Source organism: Macrobrachium nipponense, chromosome 32 (assembly GCF_015104395.2).
Source record: "Macrobrachium nipponense isolate FS-2020 chromosome 32, ASM1510439v2, whole genome shotgun sequence".
NCBI lineage: Eukaryota > Metazoa > Arthropoda > Malacostraca > Decapoda > Palaemonidae > Macrobrachium > Macrobrachium nipponense.
Window position 1 is genome coordinate 33,681,514 of NC_061094.1, and position 16,727 is coordinate 33,698,240.

Below are 16,727 nucleotides of genomic sequence, written 5' to 3' on the forward strand. Positions count from 1 at the left end.
ACTCCTCAAAACCTGGGAGGAGTCAAACTGGTGGGTAACCCAAGGGAGATCGATGGGTCTACCCACAAGCAGTGGCCCCCTCAGTTCAACCTGTTGACGCATCCCAGGTTGCAACCAAGAGTTACTGAAAGGTTTCTTTTTGGATGTGCATAGTTTGTCGAGTTCAGAAGATTCTTCTCCATGTCGTCATTGGCTCTCAGGGAGTAAATCTTGTCCTTTGAAGAGGGCCGCTACCGTAGTACTTTCTCCAGTAGTTCCTGTCAAGAAGTTTAGAGAGCCGGAGCACCCATCTTGCAGTCACTGGGCAGAGCCCAGAGCATTTTTCTTCTGATTGCCTCTCAGAAGCTGATGCTCCTCCGGTGCCCAAGCCTCGTCGTCGATCATTATGCTCAGCACCAAGCGTCCATGCTTCCTTCGACTCCTGCTCCTTCAGCAGCTCACACCCATCCAGTAACACCACGCTTACAGAGGGAGACAAGCACCCATTGGTGGCCGAACCCTCAGCAGTCAGACTGGCACCACTTGTGCCTGAGCGCCCACTGGCGTCACCAGCTCTATTGTTTCCTCTGATGTCTCAAGCGTGGCTCCCATTCAGTTGAAACTGGACAGTATTTTGTCTCTGCTTAATAAGGCTCCCATGATGCCTCAAGCTCCTGTGGATATGGCTCTTTCTCCAGTGTCATCCGAAGATGAAGAAACAGAAAGACCAAGAAGCTCTTTCGACTGCTTATGCTTCTTTGATGAGGTTCTTTTCGGCCACATTTCAAGCTTTTTTCTCGCCAAGAACTCCTTCCATCTCTGGCTTTTACATTTATTATGGACATGCCTTCATCATCTTGCTCTAAACCTGCAGAAAATGGTCCTTTCGTCATCAGCTAAGAAGGCCTTGAACAAAGTAGAAGCATGGCTTGTGGAAAAGAGAGAACAAGGTAGGACCTCCTTTAGTTTCCCTCTCTCTAGGTTGTTGAGATGGAGATATTATCCTACAGACTGAGGTGAGCTGTGCCTCTTCACAAGGGTACTTTTTGGATTAGTGGATTCAGCCGGACGTTCAGGTTTTTTCCTCCACTAAAATTTTTTTTTGCCTCAGAACTGGCTCATTTCATGAAGGGTATCTTTAAGGGTTGGTCAGTTGGCACCGTGGCTTGTAAGATTAGAGCATGTGCTGTGTTGCCTGAGAACTTCTCTTCGGACTGGCTAGTTCTCTCTAGTATAGACAAGGGTATTAGGGATGGATCCCATGAGTTGCTTGATTTTATATCAGTTTTAGTCTGAGTTATTTTTTATTTTTATTTTTTGTATTGGTGAAATGTGGGCAATGCTAATATATGGGGAAACATGTGTGATTTTTTAGAAAAATGGTCTTGAGCATTTAAGTGTGTTGTGAAGTCGTAGAGAAGGACAAGATGGTGGCAGCGAGGCTGGCAAAAGTAAACAAAATAACAGAATGGGAGAGGACACGTGGAACTGGTGCGGTAGGTAGGTAGGAGAAAGCTCTCTGTCTTACATGAGTTTGTGGGTTGTAAGTCATGTTGTGGTGTTCAAAGTCTTGAGCTTGAATATACTGGGACCAAGGAACATGAACAGGTGGGTAGATTGCACATTTGTGGCACAAAGGAATGATTAGGCTAGGAAAAGATTCAAAGGCCTCACTTACACAATGGCTACTCTTTAAGAAGAGGGACCTTTGGTGCTCTTATATGTCTAAAGGTGTAACTTCGACACAAAAATTGACTCGTCTGTATTCACCCTTGAATAAGAAACATCTGTTTACACAAGCAACGGTTCTGGGTATTGCATCTGATTTGCAGAAGAAGAGTATGCAGGATCTACTTTAACAATCCTCCAAAAAACCTTGGGATCTCCCTGCTGTAACCGTTGAGGCAGGCTTTTCCTGCAAGACCTCAGCTGTTTCGGAGTAGACAAAGATCTTTCTCCCGCCTCAGAGAAAATACATGTTTCTCCTCACGAGCCATCAAGAAATCATCATTGAAAGTTCCCTTCCCAAGTAAGGAGAACCGTTCTCTGTACATAAGTCGGGGGGAGACTCCAATGTTTTAGGAAGTTTGGCAGGAGACGGGGGCGGAGTCATGGATTGTAGATGTTTGAAAGAGGGATGCATTATCCCCTTTCTGAAGAAGCCTCCATTAATCATATTCTGCACGATCAAGGAAATTTTGGTCCTTGCAGATGAAGTAACATCTCTCATAGAGTAGGGAACATTAGAAGAAGTGCAGGACATTTATTTTCCAGGTATTTTGCTATCATCTTTTTGTAGTCCCCAAGTCAACGGAGGGCTGAAGGCCCGTCTTTGGATGTCAGTGCCCTCAGTGTCTTCATATGAGACAAAATTTAAGTTAGAGACAATCAAACAGTTCTGTCATCCATTCACCCAGGAGATTGGATGGCATCCATAGACATACAGGACATGAAGTACCTCAGCTTTGTTCTCGAAGGAAGGGTGTTTCAGTTTCATGCCCTTTGCTTCGGACTTACAACGGCGCCTTAGGTTAGGTTTTCACCAGAGTGATTGCTCCCATTGCAAAGTGGCTTCATCCACAGAGAATAAGAATCTCAAGAATCTGAAGCCAATCTAGACGATTGGCTTCACTGGGCTCATTCGGAGAGTCAGTGTACTGAGGACCTCAGGAAGACTTCTGTTAGTGCAAGAATTAGGAATTCTTATAAATATGTAATCAGAAATCACAGTTGATTCCCTGTCAGGAGAGTTGGGAATGATAATAGTATCTCTGAATTTTTGGGTTTTGTCCAGCTCCAAAAAGGATATTCATGTTTGAGAAAAGTGCAAGAGATCCTTTCCCTAGTCATGTTTGAAGAAAGCACAAGAGATCCTTTCCCTAGTCATGTTTGAAGAAAGTACAGGAGATCCTTTCCCTTGACGGAATTCTTCCAACAATTGGCCGAGTCTTCTGGGCTGTCTATCATCGATAGAGTAATTTGTCTTCCTTGGCAGACTATTTCCCAGACCTCAACAATTCTTAAGATGAGTTGGAACAGGAAAATCCTTCCAGATTCACTCACACTTTTTCCTGTTACTTGAAAGATAAAGGAGGACCTCCTTGGTGGAACTCGGAGAGGGACTGTCAGAGGGCAAATCTCTCTCTCTGCTGATCCCAGCCTGAACTTCTTTTCAGATGTGTCATATCTGGGCTGGGGTCTTTTCTAGAAAATAAGGAAGTGTCAGGGACTTGGTCCCAAGGTCAAAAGTTGTTATACATAAACGTGAAGGGCTAAAGACAGTACACCTAGGCCTTCAGTCCTTCTTGTCTGAAGTGAAAAACAAATTGATTGCAGTCCATTCAGACAACACAACCACTCTGTCATATATTGAAAAGTAAGTAGGGACACACTCTCTCTCTGTACCTAGAGATCTCCTTCTCTGGGCAGCCCAGAAACGACACTTGGATAGTTACCCGATTCATCCAAGGAAAACCTCAGTGTTTTGGTGGATGAGTTAAACTGTCAGAAACAAGTGTCTCGACGGAATGTAAACCTTGGATCCTCTGGTCTGCTAGATCTTTGGAAACGGGAAAACCGACGGTGGATCTGTTTTGCCACGTCTGAAACCATCGTCTCCCTCTGTTTTGTTTTCCATTACCAATGATACATACAAAGATTGTATGTGTGCCTTTCCCCCATTCAGTTTGAACAGACAATTTTCAAAGGCACCAAAAGTTTCGATTTTGCTAGCTCCTTTTTGGCCGTCGAAGGAATGGTTTCTAGATCTCATAGACCTTCTGGTAGGCTTCCAGAGACTGTTTCCACAAAAGACATAACCACTCAACAACCACACTTCCAGAGAGTCCATCAAGGCTTGTCTTCTCTGGCCCTGACAGTCTTCAAACTGTCAGGAAACTTCCTAGAAAGAAAGGCGTTTCAAAGGCGGCTTCAGAAGCTATCTCTAAATGTAGAAAACAGTCCTCGAACAATGTATATTGAAACAAATGGAGGATTTTTAGATGGTGGTGTAGGAGATCTAACATCTCTTCTCAGACCACTGTGACTCAAATAGCTGACATTTTATTACATTTAAGATCTGCTAAGAATGTATCTGCCTCTACCATAAAGGGCTATAGAGCTATTTTGGGTTCAGTATTTTGCCATAGAAGATTGGACTTGTCTTCCAATTCAGACCTATCAGACCTTGTTAAGTCGTTCGACACCTTGAAATGTAAAGATTCCCCGACTGTGTCTTGGAATCTTGATATAGTATTTAAGTGGTTGTCTGTACCTTGTTTTGAACCTATGAATGCAATCACTTTGAGAGTCTTAACTAGAAAGACCCTCTTTCTAGTCTTATTTTACAACAGCAAAAAATGGTCAGCAAAGAGAGACAGAGAAAGAGAATAACAACTCTTTACAATATCAAAAGATTGAAATGAGCCTCTATAGGAAAAACTCTTCTTCCCCTCTACCATATGTATAGTCAATCCCAGTATTCGTTTCTTGAGTGGACTCACCTATTCGCAGATTTTTCTTGGACCAAACATCTATCCATTATTAGCGGGAAATTCGCCTATTTGCGGGTTTTTCTGAAGGTAAATATTCACAATTAGTGCATTTATGATTACTAATTTCAAATATTAATATTTATGTAAATAGCAATAATATCAACTCATTGAAAAAAATACTTATGTATGTGTATTTGTTTAGTAATATGACGAATAAATGAATTACCTAATAACTAATTTTCAAATATTAATAAGATTAATAAAAGAAATAGCAATTCCCAGTCTACGTGAAAGGAGCGTGGGTGAGTAAATAACAGTTTGATATTCGTATTGGCAGAGGGGAAAGAGTTGTAAGCAGTTATTTTCTCTCTCTCTCTCTCTCTCTCTCTCTCTTCTCTCTCTCTCTCTCTCTCTCTCTCTCTCTCTCTCTCTCTCTCTCTCTCTCTCTCTCTCTCTCTCTCTTTTCATTATTGTTCTCTATGTCTCAGAAATAATTCAGCTTCACTCTTGACGGTAAGATATATGATGTTGCCAATTCAGTGCTCTCTCTCTCTCTCTCTCTCTCTCTCTCTCTCTCTCTCTCTCTCTCTCTCTCTCTCTCTCTCTCTCTCTCTCTGTGTTATTAGCTGTACATATATATTTTCAGTGGTAAAATGTTTAAGATGTCTTTGAAATTATAATAATAATATAATCTCAAAGATGAATACAGTAATAGGATAGTAATTTAAGGTATGTTTGAAGTAGGATGATTTAAGGTATACATTTGGTATTGAAACTTTCAAGATAGGCAGTTATAAGCATTTTACAGGGGTTCTAAGTATTCGAGATGAGAGAGAGAGAGAGAGAGTCAGAGAGAGAGAGAGAGAGAGAGAGAGAGAGAGAGAGAGAGAGAGAGAGAGAGATGAACCAAGTATCTATTTGAGTATTTTCAATCATTTCTCATTCTACTCTTTTGGCAAAGAGAGATATATAAAAGAAGGAAGAAATAGAAGTGAAATGATAAGGCATTGGCAACAATTTGGTACTGTGGTCACTTTCTGCAAAGTATTGTACATGTCTGACAGGCCCAACATACCACCTCACTTCACAACTTAAAAGGCAAATGACAAGGAAAATTCTGCTCTTAAATTTTTTTAAATAACATACTATAAAAATTATAAATATTATGATAACAGTGCATATTATAATATTATTATTATTATTATTATTATTATTATTATTATTATTATTATTATTATTATTATTATTATTATTATTATTATTATTTAGTCTTACCAATATTTGAACATTAGTATATGTTGTCATGTATTAGGTAAATCATTTATTTACATACATATATAACAAAGCGAGAGAGTGAGAATTAATCAGTATTAAAGATTTGAAAATTAGTAAATCATTTTTGTATCATAAAAATGTATTTAGTCATAAAAATAACATCAAAATACACTAATTGGTGAATATTTATCGACGGATAAATATGTGTTAATACCAGTTGGTTAAAGTGAGACTTCCCCTGAGAGAGAGAGAGAGAGAGAGAGAGAGAGAGAGAGAGAGAGAATTTTTCAGTATACATCCTTTGACCCTAAGATGGCAGCAATTATTAGACTCACTAAGATTGCAACACCCCCCTACCCTTGCTGTCAGGTTTCTTGACATTTGTGGACAGCTCTAACCTCGCCCTCTCTCCAAGTCTCTATGCTAAAAGATTGGGATTTCTTTCATACTTATATAATTTTTTAATTTATAAAATAAAATCTTAATAATTCAGTATAGCATTTTCTTTAATGAATTGAGAGAGAGAGAAAAAAAAAAATTTTTAGTATTTAATATAATTTAATCTTATTAAATTTAATATGGTATTAACTATATATCTGAAAATTAAGAAATCATTTTTGTATCATAAAAATGTATTTAGTAATAAAAATAACATCAAAATACATAATTTGTGAACATTTATTGATGGAAAAACCCACAAATGAGTGAGTCCTTGCGCAAATATTTTAGATAGGTTCCCGCAGGAAAATCTGCGAATAGGCGAGTTTATGAATCTCAAAAAAGTGAACACGGGGTTGACTGTAGGTCTCATGAAGAGTTTTTGGACTGTCTTGTCCCCATCACCCCTTAGTAACTTCCATTCTCATGAGGTGTGATGTGCCTCTGACCCTCGCAGATTAACTAGGCGCCTTATGTGTGAAGCAAACTGAGTTTTATGTATTTAACATGTGGGAAGCTGTTATTTAGTAATTATTTATAAGTTGAATATTGCAGTGACTGTTGTCTTGTTTCCTTTTCTGGAGTTGCCCCTTATCAGGGGATGACATTGTTGAAAAGTAATTTGCCATAGACTGAGTCAGGTATACAAAGTAATAGTTGCTATAAAATGAGTGATCTTGTTTTAACTGCTTCACTGGATCTTTACAAACCACTAAGAACATTTGCAAATCCTGAAGTATATTTTAAATTGATGTCTAGAATATAGGAATCATAAGTGATAATATAGCTTTCTTAACTGTGCAGTTATGGGCACTGTGTTGGATGGTTATGATAGGCTTAATATAAGTAACTCTTGTTGTGGCTTAATTCAGAATCTGCAATATATGATATTAAGATATATTTCTTTTATGCTTCATATTCCTTTGTAAGTATGTCTGTGAAAATATCTTTATATTACCTGGTCAGTCATATAAGTTTTCCATGTGCTTTTCAGAGAAAATGCTCATGTATTTCCGAACGTTTATTGTTGTGGTACCAACAAAAAAGAGCAAAGGATTACAGGAGATGTGTTGAGAGACAGCCAATTAAAAGCTCCATTGTATTTAAACCAGCTACCAAGTGGAACTCCAATGAAATCAAAAAGTGAAGAAAAAATCATCAAAAACCACCTCTGAAGAGTTGAATAAAGCATCTTTAGATCTTCGATAATGTTAGCAATTACTTTGTCTGAGAACAAGCATGATGTAAGTAGTGAAATACAAAAATTGTATAAATGTACAGTATGATTTTGGATGGTAGTTTTTGCTAATATGTTTAATTTTGTTCTTCAGTTTTGTATGAAGTTATTATTTTCATAGTTGTATGTATTGCAAATAAGTACAAAACAGTAAAGGACCAATTATACTAGGTTACCTTAGTTGGATGCACCTAAAGTACAGGAAAGGGAGGATGTTGGTATGTTTAAAAAACTGCATTTTTAGACAGCCAAAAGTCAGGCAGCAGTGGTAACCTACTTGAAACATGTAGTCAATTATATTTTTTCTTACATTTTTCAGTTATTTACACCGCAATAGGTAAAAAGTTGTGGCCAACTTTATGCTTCTTCACACCAGATTGTGTAAAAGATTCAGTGCAAACTGCTTTTTTGTAATGCAGCTGACAAATTTATTTCAGCAAATTTAGGATAACTCTGCAGGAATAAGTACGCAGCAAGGAAGAGCAAAAGTAACAATATGTAACAGAATAGAACTTGTTGCATTATTTCAGAATAGACAAAATATCTCAAAACAAAAATTATATTAAAAAACAAAAAGAATTATAAAGAACGAAGTCAAACAGCTGGCAGCAGAAGAGACAGCTATCTCAGATGCAGCCAAAAAGTAAGTAAAGTGAATGTGTACCAGCTGGATGGAGGGGATTCCTCCACTCCCCTTCCTTCAGTAGCCAACTACCAATATCCAGTTTGTTTTAAGTTAAACTGCTGCCTCCAGCTTGAGAGTAAATCCCCTATGTAAAGACAGGTATGTGTGTTAGGAAAAATAAAAATACAAATTACTTTAAAAAAATTTGTCCTCTTAACATTTGCTACATGATAATAGTGTGTTGTATTTGCAAAGCAGTCCATTTCCTCTGCTACTGAAGGTCATTCCAGTAGTATATGTTCTCACTTTTGGATTCTTGCAGCCATGCAGATTGTAGAGTCAGTTGGCTCTTTGTTTTTGTCATGAATACGTTACTTTTTTACTGCCCAAATCCGCAGGAAATTATATTTCAAGACTCAGAATTTCCAGGCTACAAAGCACCACCTGGTAGAAAACATCATTCCATGTGTGTCTGGTGGGCTGCACAGACCTGTTAACTTTCCTACCCTCTTCTTTCCTGTTCACACTGTCACTTCACGAAATTTGTCTTTTCTTTAGCTATTCAGCAGTTTTCTTGCCTTTACATGGTCCACGGTAATGGTTTAATCATGTACATTATATTTGCCATAATTTATATTTTGTGGTTAAGCTGAAGTACGTGATATCCTTTTGGAGTTTTCATTGAGTGGTTACTTCTGCTGTTGACAACAGTAAGTCTTACCATTCTTTGAACAGCTAGATGTTCTTTTATTCTGTTATTATGTATGTTATTAGCCGTGGTTATACTGATTTTCAGTTGGTATGAATATTTTGCAACTGAGTTAGAAACTAGTTCCTTTTTTACACCTGGACAATATAAACCATATTTTTACTTCTGTTTGTTAAGCACATCAGATGTATTTGTATATTTGCCCTATTGATTATTGTGTTCATATTTTCATCCTATTAATTATTGTGTTGGTCTCTTAATGATACTTGATTTCATGTAAGTGACTTACCAAACAATTACTTTAGCTGTAAGCTTTCTTACCTGGCAGTCGAAAATTCAAATTTCCTGGCGGCAGCGCTGCCATCATTTGTGTAGGTGATACAGGTTCCGCACTTTCGGAGTACCCAGTTACTGCTGAGCTAACTAATTTTAATTCGTTTTCTGCCGGACACGGGTAACACCTGTGGTTTGTTGTTGCAGTCGACTTTCGTCGCCATTCTGGATTATATCTATTTGGTAATGTACAATTTCTTGGTTGGTTTTTTTGCTTCATCAGTTAGCTGCCTTGTTATTAGCAAGTTATTGCAAAGATGTCTGATGCTACTTCATTGTCAGTTAGGTTTTGCAGCAGTGGCTGCAAAACTAGATTAGCTAAACTATGTTACGATCCGCACTCCAAATGTGTTAAATGTAGGGGTCAGGTGCTGTAGCAAGGAATTACTTGTGATGAGTGCTGTAGTTTAGATGAACAAGGTTGGAAGACTTTTCAAGCTCATTTGGATAAAATGGACAAAGATAGGAAAAGGAAAGCAGCTCTTAGAGCAGGTAGTAAAGCTAGAGTAGAGACAACTCCTGTGGACTTTAGAGGTGAACAAACCATCACTATCTTCTCCACTTTTATCTAATATTTCAACTATTGATAGTCCTCCAACTTCAGTACCTATTACTCCAGTCCAGGTATCCCATGTTTCCGATCCCAACACAATTTCCATGTTAGAGTCCAAAATGGACAAGAAATGAGAGTTCTTGGCAAAATCCTTTATGGATTTAGGGATGTCGTTTCATGCTTTCGTAGAGAAGTAAAGTGAAAAGGCCAGTGTTGGGCCAAGTGTCAGTGTCGTGTCCGAGGAGGCAGCTGTCCATCCCCCCATTTCTCCTAGACTGGGGGGGGTTTGCCCACGGTCAGTTGCCGATTCCGTCGTAGATATCAGTGACGTGCAGTTGTTGTCTGACTCGGAAGTGTAGTCGCCTGTGTCGAGGCGAAAGGTGTGGAGTGATTTAGTGTTGCGTCCATTGAAGAGACATGCCCCATGTGCGAGAGGGATGTCACCACCCATTAAGAAATCCAAGAAGCACTGGAGTCCGCAACCTTCCTGCAGTTTCGCTCCGGACCAGATTTCCGGGAAGATCGTCAGTCCTCTTCAGATAGTGTAACTTCGTACGAAGTTAGACACTCACGTGCGGTACAGTGCTCGCATGCTTGAGATGCCGACTTGCCTTGTTGTGTGTCGATAGGAGTTTCAACTCGTTCGCCTCATACGTCTCGTGTTGTTTCGACTTCCCAGTCAATCGTTTTCAAGAAGAGCCGTACGACAGCCACGACTTCGACTTCGACCAAGGATGATTTGAAGACCAAATCTATGTTAGAGGATTCCGCTTTGGACCCCTTTAAACATCAACTTCAAGAATTAATGGTCTTTTTGAAGAAGACAATGAACCAGACGGAAGAAGAAACTCAAGACCAGGAATCGAAAACCCTCTTCCACTTATTCTAGTCTGTTAACGTTCCTTTTACAGACATATCCGGATTTTTTTTGAGCCAGCTTCGTCTTCTTCTCCTCCGTCGATGTTCGTGAAGGATAGGAGATCAGTGCCTTCGGATTTACTGAAAAACCAGTTCTCTCTCAGTCCTCGAAGAAAGCACTGAAGGAAGTAGAAGAGTGGCTTGCTAAGAAGAGGGAGTCAGGCAAGGCTTCGTTCGCCTACCCTCTGTCGAAGCTGCTGAATAAAACCTATAGATTTTATGCGACAGAAGTTCCTTCCTTGGGAGTATCTGCCTCCTCCCCAAGGAGACTTCTCTGGCCTTGTGGACTCAGCACAGAAAGAGCAGCATTCTCGGCTGCGAAAGTTTTGTTCTCTTCACCCATAGTTGGATCACCTGGTGAAGAACTTGTACAAAGTGATCGAAGTCTTCAGTTTTCTGGATTGGACAATTGCAGCGTTAGCCAGAAAAAATAGAAGATTGCCAGTCTCTGGATGAAGAATTTTCTGCGGACTGGCTCAATGTTTTGTCCTTTGCAGACAGGGCAGTGAGAGACGGTTCAGGGGAATTGGCCGCTCTATTCACTATGGGAGTACTCAAGAAGAGAGAACGGTGGTGCTCCTTCACATCTCGAGGAGTAACCACGAACCAAAAATCGGCTTTGTTGTTCTCTCCCTTGAGTAAGTCTCACCTGTTCCCAGAAGAAACTATCCAACATGTACTGTCGGACCTCGAGAAAAAGTCCACTAATGATCTTCTTTCTCAGTTAGCGAGAATGGCCTAAGGTAAGTCGAGGTGCAGCAGAGACCAAGGGCTAACCTACGAACTACCTCCAAGTCTACCAAGAAACCTCCCTTTAAAACAGAGAAATGAACGAAAGATCCTTCACACACCCGTGGGGGCGAGACTCCACGACTACTGGGAGGAATGGAGTTGAAGAGGTGCGGAACAGTGGGTAATACAGGTGCTTAGAGAGGAATATGTGATCCCATTTACGCAGGATCCACCACTGTCCAATACACCTGTCTGTTTGACAGCATACTCAACAGGGTCAACAAGAGCTTTGGCTTTAGCCAAAGAAGTAGAAGAACTCATCAGCAAAGAGGCCATAGAGGAGGTATCAGACAAGAACTACCCAGGGTTTATTTTACAACAGGCTCTTTGTAGCCCCAAGGCATCCCCAGGCGATCAGGGGCGATGGAGACCTGTTTTGGACGTAAGCGCTCTGAACTCTTCGTCCGGAAGACGAAATTCCGAATGGAAACCAGTCGATCAGTGATGTTGGCCATCCAACCGGGCGACTGGATGGTGTCTCTCGACATGGAGGATGCATACTTCCATGTCCCCATCCATCAGAGCTCCAGGAAGTTCCTGAGATTCGTCTTCAAGAAGAGAGTCTTCCAGTTCAGAGCCCTCTGCTTCGGACTGTCAACCGCCCCTCAAGTATTTACTCGGATTCTCGCTCCCCTAGGAAAGTGGCTGCATTTGATGGGGATCAACACAGCTTTTTACTTAGACGACGGCCCCCTGAGAGCCAGCTCCAGTCGTCAGTGTGTGAAGAACTTAGAGAAGACACTTAATTTGACACAGCAGTTAGGTATTCTAATAAACACGGAGAAGTCCCAATTGATTCCAACTCAGAGGATTCTCTATTTAGGGGATGATACTAGACTCTAGCTTTTCGGGCTTTTCTCTCCCCGAAGAGGATAGAGTCCTGCCTGTTGACAGTCCAACAATTTCTTGTTCGCCCATCCTGCTCAGCCCTCGAATGGATGAACCTCCTCGGGACCCTGGCTTCACTGGAGAGTTTTGTCAGGTTAGGATGCCTACACATGAGGCCACTGCAGTTCTTCCTGAAAGCAAATTGGTCTCGGGAGACACAAACCGGACTCGCTAGTCTTGCCCTCTGATGGAAGAGATAAAGGTGGATCTTCGTTGGTGGCATTCGAGAGAAAGATTACAAGAAGGATTTTCCCTATAGTGTGCGAACCCCGACCTGCAGTTCTTATCAGACGCCTCGGACAGCGGATGCGGAGCCCTTCTAGGAGACAAGAGAGTTTTCAGGTCTCGTGGACAGAATGAGGAAAGACCTTACACATCAATGTGAAAGATTGAAAGCCATCCTCTTAGGACTACAAGCGTTCGACCCTATAGTCACCGGAAGGAACATAGTGATCTGCTTGGACAACACCACAGCGTTGTATACGTACAGAAGCAGGGAGGGACCCCACTCGTCTCTCTCAACAAGGTATCTGAAGATCTCCTCACCTGGACGAACGAGAAGAGGATCACCCTTTTTCCAAGATTTGTCCAAGGAAAAAATGAACGTTATTGCAGACAAAACTGAGTCGTGTGAATCAGGTTTTACCAACAGAATGGACTCTGAACAAGAGAGTGTGTCTGGACCTCTGGAAGCTTTGGGGAAGACCATTAATAGACCTGTTTGCCACATCATGGAACAATCGCCTCCCCATTTTCTGTTCTTCGATTCCAGAACCACTAGCGTGGAGAACAGATGCAATGCTGCTAGATTCGGACGGACTAGACGTTTACACTTTTCCTCCCTTCGGGGATGATAAGAGAGGTATTAAAACAAGCTTCAATCACACCAGAATGTGACATTGACCCTAGTAGCTCCATTCTGGCCCAGGAAAGAGTGGATCCCGGACCTTCTCAGTCTGCTAGTGGATTTTCCCAGACTACTTCCACAAAATCCATCGCTTCTCAGGCAACCCCATTTCAACTGATATCACCAAGGATTATCCGCTCCAGCCCTGACAGGATTCAGACTGCCAGGAACCTTGTCAGAGCAAAAGGTTTTTTGTAAAGGACGCCAGAAGCTATTGCTAGCTGCAGAAGAAGCTCTTCTGCCAAGCTCTACCAGTCCAAGTGGAGAGTCTTTAGGTCATGGTGCAAACGACATATATAACAGAAATTGCAGAATTTTTTTTATTTTTGAGGGACTCCAAGAAGTTGGCCACTTCGACTATTAAAGGATACAGGGCCATGCTTACATCAGTATTTAAGCATAGAGGCCTCGACATCTCGTCAAATCAGGACATCAGCGACCTGATCAGATCCTTTAGTTCCTCCAAAGTATTCAAGCCCGAAGAAGTGGAATGGAATTTGGATGTAGTTTTAAGGTGGCTCACCGGTCCCCAATTTGAACCATTGAATTCGGCAACCTTAAGAGATGTAACTAGGAAGGCACTATTCCTAGTCGCTTGTAACTAGGAAGGCACTATTCCTAGTCGCTTTAGCCACAGCGGGAAAAGTAAGCGAGTTGCAGGCGACGAGTAAGGAAGTGGGTTTTGCCCAGGGCATTGCAGTTTGTTCATATGTAACAGACTTCCTTGCTAAGAACGAGGATCTTTCGAATCCTTGGCCCCTTTCTTTCAGGATAAAGAACTTAACGGACTTAGTCGGGTCGGAAGACGAGGAACGTACATTGTGTCCGGTCAGAGCCATCTGACACTACCTGACTAGGACAGAAACTTTGAGAGGAGAGTCGAACCGACTCTGGTGCTCGGTGAAAGACCCGTCTCGGCCTCTTTCAAAGAATGCAATGTTCCTTTTCCTGAGGAGTTTGATCTGAGAAGCACATGCACAAACTCAGGAACACACTCTTAGTGTGGTGCTGAAAGTGAAGACGCACAAGATTCGTGCAGTAGCAACGTCTTTGACTTTCAGACAAAATATGTCTCTATCTTCCATTATGCAAACAACATTCTAGAGGTCGAAATCGGTGTTTGCATCGCACTATTTGAAGGAGGTAGAAACTACTTTCGAAAACTGTTTTAGATTTGGACTGTTGTCAGTAGTGGGAATGGTGTTAGGAGAGGAAGCACAGGGGGACCCGGTTTTTTCCCTCTACTATCTCCTCGCCTTGGATTTGAGGTTGTTGAGTTTTGGGAAGCCTGGGGGCACATGTACCCAAAGTACCCACCAGTTCTTATATCTGGTTAAGGGTATCATGGATGGTTTTTTAGTAGGTGAGGGTGTGTTGTGTGGTCTTATCTCAGTCTTTTTGGTCAGGGCAAGGGCAAATTATTAATGTTTGTCAATCATCTGTGTACTTGGCCATGGTTGCAAAAATCCCACCATTAGTAGGGACGACCCTGGCCATTACTGCCACGTCTCCTACATGTGATGAGAGCGCTGACCAGAGGCAGTATCTACCTGTAGCTGCTCTCTCACAAGGTAAAGGTACTGCAAACATTATATATAATGTGAGCACATGATTATCGTTTTTTGTTCATAAAGCTGTCCATATACCCACCTTCCGGGTAATGTGGATTCAGCTAATGTAATTGTTTGGTAAGTCACTTATGAAAATGATATTTTAATGATAAAATAAGTTTCACATATACTACTTACCAAACAATTACATAATCAGAGCCGTCCCTCCTCCCCACAGATGGGTGTTGCGGCTCAACGAGTTGACGATAGTTAGCTCAGCAGTACCGGAGGTATTCCCAAAGTGGGTGGGACCTCATCACCTACCACGAATGATGGCAGCGCTGCTGCCGCTGCCAGGAAATTTGAATTTTTGACTGCCAGGTAAGATAGCTTACAGCTAATGCAATTGTTTGTTAAGTATATGTGAAACCTTATTTTATCATTAAAATATCATTTTTGATCATTGTGGTCTTATTCAGAATACTCATTTGTTGATGTTATATGTAACCTTGGTAATTGCTTAGCTTAACTCTTGATATTTATGGTTATCAGTTTCATACAATACCTTACATAGTAAGTACATATTATCGTAGCTCTCCTCAGGTATACAATTACAGCTCATTGAAAGGGTCACTTATATGTCTAATTGTGGGAGACATGTACGTAACACATGTAGTAAGTTGTACAGTACGTAACGCATGTAGTAAGTTGTACAGTATGTGTAGGAATCAAGTCTGTAATCCTAATTTGACTTCCAATGTGCATAGTGACTAGTTAGTTGATCTCATTGGAATAGATGTAATCACAGAAGACACATCGAGCAGTTAAGAATTCATAGATAGTGTTTTGTCTTTAGATCACCATGAGTGACAACCCTTCTGATTCTGCATAGTCTACCTCATTCAGGCTTACTCTTTAGGAACCTACAGAATTTGAAAACTTCCATAGTGAGATAAAAAATTACGTCTTTATCTCCATCCGTCTCCCTGTAAATTAGTGGGACGTGAATCTCCCACAAGGTATTAGATAATCTTCCAGGTTATTTATTGCCTCCTTTTAAAGGGAAGAATCACAATATTATTAGCATTAAGGCACATACTCTTAGCACTGCATGGCACCACAGGTAAGTGCCACATGACAAAATTCCTTCTTCACAAGTTGATCAAGTTTAGAAAGTGTTGCCTTTAGAACCCTTATTGTGGCCATGCCTGACCTTATCACCTCTAAAATCCTGATGCCTCCTCTGGTGACATAATTCTTATATTCATGTGAAGGAATCCTAAAAAGCCATTAACTTGGTTTAAACACTCTTGAATTTCCTACCTTCAAAACCAGATCAGTGTCCTATGATTGTAGGACATCTCTGTTAAGTGGCATACTGAACTTATGTCATCATAGGGGATCTCCTCATAGGACGTCTCCTCTGTTGGAAATGCACGTTCCTTTGGCATTGTAAGGACATCTCTTCGTCTACAGTCAAATCTTTTGATAATACACAAAGTTGACAGTTAGTGGTACTTAACATGTATCTGCATAGAGCATCTTGTCACAGGACATCCCCTTGGATTATCCTCTTGTCTCCTCTGTCTACTTGGAGAAGGCCCATGTTAGACCTCTTTGCTACATGGTTCAACAGAAAGCTAGAGGTTCAGTGGTCCCAGATCTGTTTGTTGGGGCAGAGGACTCCCCTCTGCATACTAGTAACAACCTGGGTGTTTATGCATTTCCTCTGCTCTACCTGATCCGTCGATGTCCTGAACAGAGTACAGGTAGTTCCCGGGTTACGACGGGGGTTCCGTTCTTGAGACGCGTCGTAAGCCAAAAATTGTTGTAAGCCGGAACATCGTCAAAAATCCTAAGAAAACCTTACTTTTAATGCTTTGGGTGCATTGAAAACTATGTAAACTGCATTCTTATGGCATTTTTCATCAAAAAAACCTTCAAATATTGATTATTTTGCATTTTTGGTGTCTCATCTTTCTCTGCCAGAGACGTTGTAGCGTGTATGGCATGATCGTAACCCTGGAACA

At 41.0% G+C, this 16,727-nt stretch overlaps 1 protein-coding gene across 3 annotated transcripts in view; it reads left to right on the top strand.

The window, feature by feature from the left end:
• Positions 1-16,727, top strand: part of LOC135207336 (protein NDUFAF4 homolog) — a 220,632-nt gene that overhangs the window by 71,368 nt on the left and 132,537 nt on the right. The gene's annotated exons all lie outside the window — the stretch shown is intronic.